Raw genomic sequence first — 12,876 nt, forward strand, 5'->3', positions numbered from 1 at the left:
ATATAATCTTATAACACTTTAAAATTCTTTTACCCTGGAGATTTTATTTCATAGCATGGGCAGTTTCACATCTTGAAGGTATGAAATTTCAAGCCCAATTCTTAGAAGAAAATTAGCGAATATTGTGAAATTGATTATGTTGGTTATCCAACATGAATAGCATGTAAACTCTCTGAAGTATCATATAAAGCAAAGACTACTAAATTCAAGTCTTTGGTAAAAAAGCCAAAATGCAATCATCTGTGAATCTTAATCAGAATCCTTAAAGAAGGCATATTTAATAGTAAGAAATAAACCTCAAAGGATACATACCTAATTATAAAAAGTAAAACATTCTTATGTTTAGTATTCATATATAATTCAATACAATTTCAAGTTGCTAAAAATACCTTATTTTCTAGTGTTTTGAGGTATAGAGTTAAAAAAAAGAGACAAACAGATATGAAAGGAGCCTCTCATCTAAATACATAGAGATATTTGTAATTTTCTAGGCACCACAAAATGCATGGCGTTCTGGCTGCAGCATTCAAATCAGAAAGTAATATCTTTTAGATGACATGTTAAATCGAAGTTTTCCAGAGATTAAAGATTACATGGTAAAGCTGGTAAAGAGAAGGGGTTATAAATCCAGAATCCTGAAAAACATCTTCAAAACTCTTTTTATCCCCTCCTTAAAACAAAGGCCTCAATCTAATGTTAACTGGCAAAAAGATTTTCTGTTCAAAAAAACTGACAAGAGATTATTGGATACTTAGTGTTGTAACACATCTATAATCTGCAATTTATGGAACGCCACGGTTTCATGGTTACAATAAAGCTCAATTTTGTTTCTTTTCACCACATACTGAATGGACTTGGGTTTGTTTTACCCTATAGAATCTGGAAATTTGCAATATGACAGTAAAATATTAAAGAATACTGATTAAAAGAGAATGCTAGACAACTGATTTGAAGTTGCAGGACTCTTTTGCAAGAATCTTCTTAAAGGGATCATTTTCTTCTTTTACCTTACAAAACAAGGTCAAAATCATAAGCATGGTTTATGCTCAAGTAATATTAAAAAAAAAAACTTTAGACAATAAAATATTTAGAATTCACAGTCATTTTTTTTTTTTCATTTAGTACCACTGGTTTAGCTAAATGCATTTTAGGAAAGAGGTAATAAAAATAATAATAATTATAACCTAGAAAAATTAATTCTGATATAATAAGGAAGTCTGTGCTATTAGTAATTTTAGTAATGATTATTTATGCTAAAAGAGATTTGTTTTTGAATTAGTGAAAATAGTGAACGAATTATTGTAAAATATTTGTCTCAGGTTTTTCCATTTTTAGCAAAAGGTGGATCAATACAGATCTCCTAAAATTCTGAATGAACTACTTTTTAAAAGTTTGTTGGAAGGTATTCCTTGAGGTGGTAGGTGGAAAATTAGGAATGTCCTCCAAAACCAGAAGCAATGAAAAAGCTCAAATTCAAAGGGGCTAGTCTGTTTTGGAACATTTTGTGGGGGCATGTGATGACCCCTAGTGTCTCTGAACTTTATTTTTAATAGGCACCATAGTGCTCAGAAGACAAAGCCAGGACTCATGAATGGAGAGATTAAAACAGAGACTTCTGCACAAAGCCAGGATTCCCAAAAGCAATACCTTCCCTGGGAAAACTAGGAAAAAACCTGCCTCACAGAGGGAACTGGAGGGAAGTCTTGTTTGTCTGATCTTGGCTCTAAGTGGAAGAAAAATAATGAAAATTCTTCCCAGAAAATGCCTACTAACAAAGCCTTCATTTAGGCCTGACTCCAGAATTCTTATATCCTCAGAATCTGAAAACTCCGAGCCCCAAATTAAGATGACAGTAGTCCTGTGTCAACAGTGCCCCTCAAGTGCATGGAGGAAGCACGTGCAAATGCTTTCTGGGAAGATATAATACCAATCCTGGGGACTTCTCTGGCGGTCCAGTGGTGAAGACTCCGAGCTTCCAATGCAGGGGGCGCGGGTTCAATCCCTGGTCAGGGAACTACAATCCCACGTGCCGCACAACATGCCCAAAAATAATTTTATATATATATATATATATATATATATATATATATATATATATTGGCATCAAGGAATTCTCACAGATAAAACTCCAAAGAAGGGGCTTCCCTGGTGGCGCAGTGGTTAAGAATCTGCCTGCCAATGCAGGGGACACAGGTTCAAGCCCTCATCTGGGAAGATCCCACATGCCGCAGAGCAACTAAGCCCATGTGCCACAACTACTGAGCTTGCGCTCTGAAGCCCACAAGCCACAACTACTGAAGCCTGCACGCCTAGAGTCCGTGCACCGCAGCAAGAGAAGCCACCGCAATGAGAAGCCCAGGCACCCGCTTGCCGCAACTAGAGAAAGCCCGCATGCAGCAGCAAAGACCCAACGCAGCCAAAAATAAATAAATAAAATAAATAAAATTAAAAAACAAAAAACTCCAAAGGACACAAATTCAGAAGGAAAAGTTGCAGAACAAATGAGAGAACATCAACAGATACAGCAACTGTAGAAATAGTCCCACAAAAACTGTAGATATAATGATCAGAAACAGTGTGAAAGAAATGCTTGATATCTTTCAAGAAATTAGGGAGAGAATCAAAAGTCTGACTAAAGAACAAGAGATTATAACAAAAAAAGTCAGGGTGGATTAGAAAAGAATCACAGAAAAGAATCATAAATAGGACTACTAGAAAGAAAAAAATACAGTAATTTAAATTTAAAATATAAGAGACAGGTTAGTCAGCAGATTAAACATGGTTGACAACAATCAGTGAAGTGGAAGAAACATATTAAGAAATAACCCAGAAAATAGCACAGATAAGCAAAGAAATATATATATGTATATATATTTAACATATCCATCCTGCAGATACAAGAAGATATTCTAAAATTTAAAATCCTTTGCTAGTCTGCTAATTTACAACCTTAGCAAAGATTAAATTCAGTTCACGAAGCTAGTTTTTAATATTAACATGAAAATACTGTATTTTTCATTGTTAAAAGTGAATGATACCTTGAGTAACTAATGGTCAAAGAAAATCCATCTGTTGTGAATAATATTAAACCATGGATCTGAGAAACTCAATGAATCCAAATCAGAATAAATAGGCAAACACAAAATAGAAATCTCACAACCAGAAAAATAAAAGTGAATGCTACCTAAAATACAGTAAGAATAACAATAATTAGTCTACAAAAATTCCATTTCCTATAAAATCAATTTTATGTAAAATTAATTTCATGTAAAGTAAATAGAAACTGTACATTTTGAACATATCTTACATTATACATTATATTTAAGAGAAATTTTAAGAGACTAAATTCATTTTTTTAAATTTCCAGATATTTTGAAATCTATATAAATAAAGGCAGAGTAGTAACAATTAAATTTAGTAAATTTCATATTCAAAATGTAGGTACCAGTATAAATTCCATGTGCTAATATATTCATTTTGTTCTTCAGCCCTAAAGTAATCTTAAAATTGAGGATCTACTCTACATGATATAGAAAATATTATTTTTAGAAAATTATAATTAAACTGTAAATCACTCAACACTATGCAAATTATATTTTTATATAAAAGAAAGACCTTATCAATAAATATGACTAGTCCTCAGTTAGTTAATGCATATATATTAAGCTATTGTGTACCCAGTATAAGATATACTCTGTGGAGGACACAGGCAAGTAGGGATTTGTATTTAATTGAAAAGACAAGAGTGCACACTATTTTTTTAGAAATTAAACACACGGTAAATGATAAAGTGCATGTAAAAAAACCAAAAATCAAAGATGCAATGTGAGTACACTTGGCCCTCCATACCTAGGGTTTCGTATCCTCAGATTCAATCCACAGTGGATCAAGAATATTCAGAAAAAAAATTCCAGAAAGTTCGCAAAGCAAAACTTGAATTTGTCACACCTCTGACAACTATTAACATAGCAATTATATTGTATGAGGTATTATAAGTAAACTAGAGATGATTTAAGTATCCGGGAGAAGGTGCATAGGTTGGATGCAAACACTATGCCATTTTATATAAGGGACTTCTGCACGTATTGGTAAATTTTGGTAACCATGGGGGTCCTGGAGCCAATCCTACCTGCAGATACTGAAGGACTATGGTACTCACCTGTTTCAATAAACTATTACAATGTTATCATATATAATAGATTCAAAATTATTTGAACAAGGTTTAAATATTCAAATTAATGGTTTTAAATTTATTCACTACCTTAAATTCTTTGCAAATACTCACACATTCATATTCTTTCTTCCTCTCCCTCTCCCTCTCTCTGTCTCTCTCTCCCTCCCTTTCTAAACAGACAAATTTAATCATGTGGTTATTTTTTTAAAGTATAGTGTAAATGTCTTAAATGCTGTTTACTAATATTTTAACCAAATTTGCATCTTAAATGGATTTGCTCATGTATATTCAATCTAAAAAGTCTCATCTAGATAATAATATTACTGAAGTACATATACAGTATCATATAAATTGTATAAAAACTCATGAAAATTTAGTAAAATATTTACACTGTAAAGTTACAGGCAGTTTAAATTCACATAATGGTATTGCCATATATTTTGTATACATTTAAAACTGTTATTTTAGGAGTTTTGGTATTAAAAATAAAACAAAACATAAATAATGCATTAGGATCTTAAATTAATGTTAAAAGTAACTATTTGAGATCAATAAATAATGCTAAATAAAAACATCCTGTTTTAGCTTACTGGTTGACATACATTTGTTAGATAAATAAATGACTGACCAAAAAGATCTATTGGCAAAAAGTCAAGATAAATTCTTATGAAACTAAGAATTAAAATTTTATTTTTACTTCAGAAAAATTTAATAGTTGCTTTCAAAAGTGGTTTACACTACTAGCTACTATTTAAAATTGATGTTCCCCTGTATTTACTTTGTTACAATTTACTGTTATGGATGACAAAATTTACCTCCCAATAACAGTGCAAATTCATGAAAAAATAGAGTGTTTTCTTTATCTCTGTTTTAATTATTTATTTGTTATAGCAATAATAAGTGTGTATATTAGATCAGTGTTCTGAGCCCTATAGTCTTTAAGAAAAAGTGAACACTTTTTTTTAAAACACAGGTTATAGGGCTTCCCTGGTGGCGCAGTGGTTGAGAGTCCGCCTGCCGATGCAGGGGACACGGGTTCGTGCCCCGGTCCGGGAGGATCCCACATGCCGCGGAGCGGCTGGGCCCGTGAGCCATGGCCGCTGAGCCATGGCCGCTGAGCCATGGCCACTGAGCCTGCGCGTCCGGAGCCTGTGCTCCGCAACGGGAGAGGCCACAACAGTGAGTGGCCCGCGTCCGGCAAAATAAATAAATAAATAAAACACAGGTCATAAAGAACAATAGTGATGTACATTAAATATACTGTCACATACATCACTTTCTTAAAACCTTCATTCAATCCTGGCAGAGACCGCAATTAATTTAGAGCTTCTCATTTATTTCCTATCAAACATTTGGCTATAGTATAATAAAAAGAATAGCAAAACCCAACACTTTTTGAAAGGTTCCACTTGCTTGAAGTGTAGATGCTGAAGCCAAAATTGAAAATGACTGGATTTTCCTATAAACTAGTTGACCTGTTTATTCCAGAAATGGTCACCATTCAGCCACTCTAACCATGACAAATCAACACCTTGAAGATTTACTGAATGTACCAGTTTATGTTCAGTAAATGTTCATATGTATGGCTTTACATAGACTCTTTGAATACTACAAATTATCAACTACAGATATTTTTTAAGTAAAACTTTTTCTTGGGAAGGAATAATAGTAAATGACAAATCATAAGTTAAAACTCTTTCCCAATTCTGAGAACTGTAGGCAGAAAAGGAAGGAAAGTATAGAGTGGCTAAAATTAACATGGCTTATTTGAATGTAAAGATTAATTTGAAAACACTTCAAGTTCAGAATACTGTGGTACCTCTCAAAAATGGGGATGGAGTATATATTTAAGTGTGAGACAAGACAGGTGGGGAACTTTAGTCCTACCACTGATGGACTTGCACATCCACAGAACTGGTCCTCAGAACAGAATCAGTGCCTGGGGAACAAAAGGGAGAAAGTCAGGGTAATGGAGGGAAAAAAAATTTACATATGTAGCTAACTAGACTCCTTGATGAATAGAAAGAAAAGCTCTTGAAAATAAGGCTTAATTTATAGTGTTCATAAGTGAAGTTATGAGGAAATAGTAAATAGTACTTTTCTAGTTTCTAGAAATGGATAAATAGTAAACGACAACAAGTATCTTATTTGTTTTATAATATCTTTAGCACAAACTAAAGTGAAACAACCGTAATGGAGGGTAGGAAAAAACCAACAAAGTTCTCTTACAGTTTTCAGAGCAAATGCCAACATTAAAACAAGAATATTAAGTACATATAAATGAAGGTGGTTTGGCTCAGACAGGCTGGCAAATATAACATTTAAGTGAAAAAAAAGCACCAAAATGCTGCCTTCTCTATTAAAACCCCAAAGAATTTTAATTTAAACTTAGAGTTTTAAGTAAAACATTACACATTAATTATCCAATCTCCAAGGACATGCAAAATACGTCTTTTTGCAGGAAGTTGGTTCAGCATTGACTAGTTGCCAACTGTCAAGCTAAGGAATTTTTAAAGAGAATTGAATGCAGAGGTTTAAAAAGGTAGAGGAATTAAGATAATATATACATGTATAAAGAATTGGTATAGCTCTTGTTATAATTATCTGTGAAACTGTACTTTTAAAATGAAGAGAAGCATATTGCTATTGGGAAAGTTTTCATTTACATCTTTTAAAGATAAGAAAGTATATTATCATTCTACATAAATTGTCACTTTTTGGTTTTAAGAAAAATAACTTCAATCAAAAAAAATTCAAGTTTAAAGATTTATGTCCTTACAATCCACAAATCTTTTAAAATTTATTTCCAAATGTTTATTTGTTCAAATAAATAAATGATGAATCTGTAAATTAAATACACAAATGGTGAATAATGGTATCTAAATGAATTAATAGGAATTTCTTATATGCAAAGTATGTCATTAATATATATTATCTTCAAAGTTTACATATATATAATACAAGTAATTGAACTTAAAACACAGGAAATCATCATGCCTAAGAGTCTGATGTGGATTATAAGCCAGTCATTCAGTAAATGAGAAACTTTAATCAAAAGCTCCAGACCAAACACCATTAACTGTAGTAAAGCTTCCTTTGGGAGAGTTTCATGTTGCCTGAAATTTTCACTCATAGGAAACTAAGGGAGTTGTTGTAATCTACCTCCATCTTCCAATGGTGTTTTGTATATTGCCATGTGCACAGAGTTTCAAAATATGAATATTTACATGTAAGTGGAAAACTATATTCAAATTAAACATTTAAGAATAAGAAAATATATTTTGTTTTTAGACTTGGTATTGCCATTCCCCACCCTCATTCTGCTTTTCTTCCTATAACCAGCCATTTAAAAATGCTTGAGGCATAACCTTTTGTTTAAATGCATTCTTTTTTTTTTTAATAAATTTATTTATTTTATTTTTGGCTGTTTTGGGTCTTCGTTGCTGCAAGTAGTCTTTCTCTAGTTGCAGCGAGACGGCTTCTCATTGCGGTGGCTTCTCTTGTTGCAGAGCACGGGCTCTAGGCGCACGAGCTTCAGTAGTTGTGGCTCGCAGGCTCTAGAGCGCAGGCTCAGTAGTTGTGGCGCACAGGTTTAGTTGCTCCATGGCATGCGGGATCTTCCGGGACCAGGGCTCGAACCCGTGTCCCCGGCATTGGCAGGCAGATTCTTAACCACTGTGCCACCAGGGAAACCCTAAATGCATTCTTATAAGATGTGTATTGTGGTTTTGTGCTCACGTATTTTAAATTTATAAACATATTTTGCTCCAGAGTTCCTTCTGCTTCTTACTTTGTTTTAATACAACATAATATTTTTAAGATCTATATATTTTCTGTGTTACATTTAGACTGAGGGAGCCAGCTCCCAAGATGGCCCCCAATGATTCACACTTCTTGGTAATAATGTGCATGTGTGATTTCCTCCTGTGTCGAATCAGAGCTGGCTCTGTGTGACCAATAGGATGTGGTAGATAAGCAGCTGGGTGACTTCTGCTGCTAGGTCATAAAAAGTAACATGGCTTCTGCCTGACTTTTTCTGTCTTAGGACTCGTGGCCCAGGAATCAAGTGGGGGAGGACACCCAGGCCAAAAGGAGAGGCCATATTTAGACATTCCCGTCAACAGACCCAGCCAAGGTTGTAACCAAGAGCCAACTTCAAATGTCAAAAGCGTGAGTCAGTTTTCAGGCAATTCCAGTCTCTCCTCTTTGTGTAGCTCCAGCTGAGGCCAAATGGAATGAGACGTGCTGTCCGCATTAAATTTCAGCCCTGTAAGTATGTGAGTTTGGGAGTTCTGAGAAGTAAGTGCCAAGCAGAGATCAGATGTGCAAGAAATTTGTTGTGAAAACTGCTTGTGAAGGACAAAGTGGGGTGGCGGGGGGAACAGAAGGGAGAGAAGAGCCTTCAGACTGTGATGCAAGTATGACAGCTTTGAAAAGAGGGAAGGAAGAAGGAGAGTTGGTTAAAAAGAATTTCAGACTACACTGCATTTCCAAAAACATCTTGACTAAGCTGATGGGGACTCCCTAGGCAAAAGTTGCCCATAAAGGAGTCCCAGATCGGGCAAAAATGACTTTGCTCTAGTTCCTTCACCATGCTCAGTCACTGGCTGGGAGAAACCCTGGGAGAGGAGGGCCGTGGCATGAACACCATAGCAGATTTGATGACGTAGTAACTGGAGACTGTCAATGACCTATGTTCCATGAAGGTTCTTTTCACAGCTGCCACTGCCTACTCCATTCAATGCACAGATCCACTTACCTATGAATCTTTGGGTAGCAGCCCCTCATACGTTCCATGGACTTCTCCTGAAAAAGTTTTATTTCATTGGCTCTGATGATGCTACACACCAGTGATTTTCTCTGGCTACTCCCCAGTCTCCTTGGCTGATTGATCTTTCTTTGTATAACCTTTTAAATAAGGGGTCTCCTCAGGAACTGGCCATAGGTCCTCCTCCTAGAAGATGAAAATGAGTGGGACAAACGACTGCCCTCATCAGTGCAGCTCAGCTGCTCTCAGGATCACAACTGGTATTATGTCCCACCTCCACTGTCATTACATCTTTTCATCTCCAACCTCTGCAGGTCTTGGTGACTGTATATATATAAAGGGAGTCAAAGAAAGAGAATTATTATAAGGAACTGGTTCATGTGATAATGGAGGCTGAAAAGTCTCAAGTTCTGTAACTGACAAGCTGGAGATCTGGGAGAGCTGATACATAACTCCAGTCTGAGTCTGAAGCCCTGAGAACCAGTAGGGGCTCAAGACCCACAAAGAGCTGATTTTTCAGTTTTAGTCCAAAGGCTGAAAAAGACAAATATCTCAGGTGCAGCAGTCAGGGAGGAGGAGTTCCGTCCTACCGGAGGCAGGGTCAGCCTTTTTGTTACATTTAAGCCTTTAACTGATTGGCCGAGGGCCACCCACATTAGGGAGGGCAATCTACTTTACGCAGCTTACCAATTCAAATGTTAATCTCATCCAGAAACGCCCTTACAGACATGCCTAGAATCATGCTTGATCAAATATTTGGGTGGCCCGGTCTAGCGGACACATAAAATTAACCACCACAGTGACTAACCTGGTGGTACAACCCAGACCTTCTTTCCTGTGGGAGCTGAGCTCTAGGTAATTGCATCATTCTCAGGCCAAGGCTTCTATGCCTGTCCATTCATAGTTTCAGCTAGAAAATATAGTACCTCAAGGTGCCAAAGTGGATGATCCATCATATCAAGGTCACCAGCAACAGGAATCAGTTTGTCTACATGATATTAAATTTATTTTAAAAATCTTGTACCAATATGTGTGGTCTTCCTTTTTGTCTATTGTTCAGCACCAGTTAAATGAGTTCCTTGCTCATAAATTCTTTGCTATTTGAAGCTAACAGTTCTTCAACATTCTCATTATTTACTTCAATAAGTCTAATCTCCTTTGCAAGCTCTAAGATGTTTTGCTTTGCATCAATCATTTCCTTAAGCTTTGGAAAAGAGCAATGAACTGTGAGACGAGTGTCTTCTATACTTTTTCCTTGTATGTTGTGTTACAGTTTGTCAAAACCTGATTGATAAGTTTTAAGGGACTCCTTGATGTCAAGACTATTCCATAAATCCTTTAATGGAGGACTGTCACACCAGATACCACACATAATATTTGAGAGGCAAAAAGGACCACTTAAATAGAATCTTCCTAATCAATAACACTACTGGCCAAAAAAAGAAAAAGACTACTCAGATAGGATGTTCCTAATCAATAACAATAGAGGAATGTCTGGGAACATTATTATCAGAAGAGACTTGTTTGCAAGATTTCCCTTCTTCATGTGTTCCATTATGAATAACCATGAAGATAACACTGTCTATAATCATTAAACATCTGCTTTGCAAAGCATTCTTCAACAGTCTCTAAAGGGCCATGCGGTTTGCAGAATGATAAACCAACAACTTGTAGCTTAACAAATTCCACCTAAAAGCAACATTAGCCTATCTTTGGATGCTTCAAGTGCGTGGTACTGTTTCCTCCTAGAAATTTGAAATAAATCTACATGATGACAGTCATCTCCAGTGATATCTATTTTCATTAATATTGAAAATGTGCTTTGTTTATCAATAGTTTTCTGCCATATAATGGGGAGAATCGCTACTGTTTCAGTATTAGCAGCTTGACCTATGACCTTCAAATTACATAAGGTAAGGTCTTGTGAATATCTCTCCTTTCCATCTCCTTTTTCTTCAGGTCTTTGAAGATGTTCAGTTCTTTCTGCTGTATCAGCATGGTTCTTAATGACATTCCACAATGACTGAGGTTATCAATACACAGCACGTGGTTATTTCTCCAGTTTTTTAATACCAACCATACTTTTCATAATTTTTTTTTCTTGTTTTACTTTCTCACATGTAGAAAATCATTGTACACTTGGTAAATGAAGACAAGTGCATTACCAGATTATGTCTTTTATAAGCTCTCCTCTCTCAATTCAGTTCTTAATTCAATTTAATGCTTACAATTTTTCTTCCAATGGATGGGTTTTTCTGGACTTTAGGTTCACCTAATTTTTTAAAAGACATTTTTACTTAATGTAAAGAAGAAAATAGATAATGCACAATACTTTTAGACAAAGATGATATTAGGAGAAAAGCTAAGGCTGAAACACAATCTATATACATCCTCTCATTCAAACTCTTAAAGCAATTTAGATGTTTTTACTGGCATCAAACTATGTTTTCAATAATGAATGTGGCGAAATTTTTGCAAGTATTTATAGTGAATATATGGTTAAGAGTTCAGATAACTAGAGACACAGAATATTTGCAATATTATATGACTCACTGATGACTCACATAAGAAGAGAACATGTCCTTATTTGGACCTATAAGCAAGTATGAGTGGGATATGGCTGTCAAGAGCATTTGAATTTCTTGAGGGTGTCAGTGCAACAATGCTTTCAAACCCAGAAAGAAAATACTATTTACATTTAAAAATATGAGACCACTGGGAAAAAGAAAGATTGATCTGAAAAATAAGAAGACTAAATGAGTGTTCTGTCATAAAAGGAAACATAAGAGAGATTACATCATGAATTATGCCAAGAGTTTGAGAATATATCAAGTTTTATTTTCACATGGAAAGTGGGGATGGCCCTAAATCATCTTAGATTTTTATTATTGATTTAATTATCATTCCAAGTAATGTTTACACTTTTGATGTACTTTAGAAAATAGTAAGATAAATTAAATAGCTGTATTTTGTCAGTAAAGGACATTTTAATATAACACATCAAATAGTAGCTCTGGAAGAATGCCAAAGAGGGGGCAAAAAATGGTTCTCTGCATTCTTGTTAATACTTGTTTTTGTCTCAAGTCTATGCTACCTAATAAGAATGCACCACCACCTTGTGGAAATTCCTTCAAACTACAGACACATCATCCCAAGATCCAGATGGATCCAAGAAACAGACTACCAGATCAACATATTTCATTTTTATTTAATTTAGTTTGACTATTGTTTCTATGTAGCTCACAACAAAATCTTAGTCTCTCAACCCAGCCTCTCCAACTCTAGTACCGTCTTTACAACTGTTTGGTTCACTTTCCCACCTGATGCTTTGCTGGCACTTAAAATACCATAACTTCCAAACCAAATTCTTCATAATCTTTCTAGTTCTAGTTAAATGAATGGACACTCATATGGTAGTGTTATGTCACCCAGGTTAAAAATGTTTGCCTTCTTTGACTTATTCTGCCCTGAAAATCCACTTCACCTTAAAATTAATCACCAAGTTCTGTTAGTTCTCACTCCTAAATGTCTTTTCCATTTTTTCTCTTCTTTTTATCTCTACTGACAAAATCCTAGATTATGCCTTCAAATTTGCATACCTAAGCCATTATAAGTCTTATATCTACACTTCTAGCGTCTCCTCTTCCTCCACTGCCACTACTGATGCTGTATCTCTCTCCTGTGTTAATCAGTTTACTTGGTTTACTTAGGCGTTACAGCCTCCAATACTCCTTTTTTAAAAAAATTAATTAATAAAGTTTTGGCTGTGTCAGGTCTTCATTGCTGCGCGGGCTTTCTCTAGTTGCTGCGAGCAGGGGCTACTCTTCGCTGCAGTGCATGGGCTTCTCATTGCAGTGGCTTTTCTTGTTGCAGAGCAATGGCTCTAGGCACGCAGGCTTCAGCTGTTGCGGCACTCGGGTTCAGAAGTTGTGGC

This window comes from Tursiops truncatus, chromosome 3 (assembly GCF_011762595.2).
Source record: "Tursiops truncatus isolate mTurTru1 chromosome 3, mTurTru1.mat.Y, whole genome shotgun sequence".
Classification (NCBI taxonomy): domain Eukaryota; kingdom Metazoa; phylum Chordata; class Mammalia; order Artiodactyla; family Delphinidae; genus Tursiops; species Tursiops truncatus.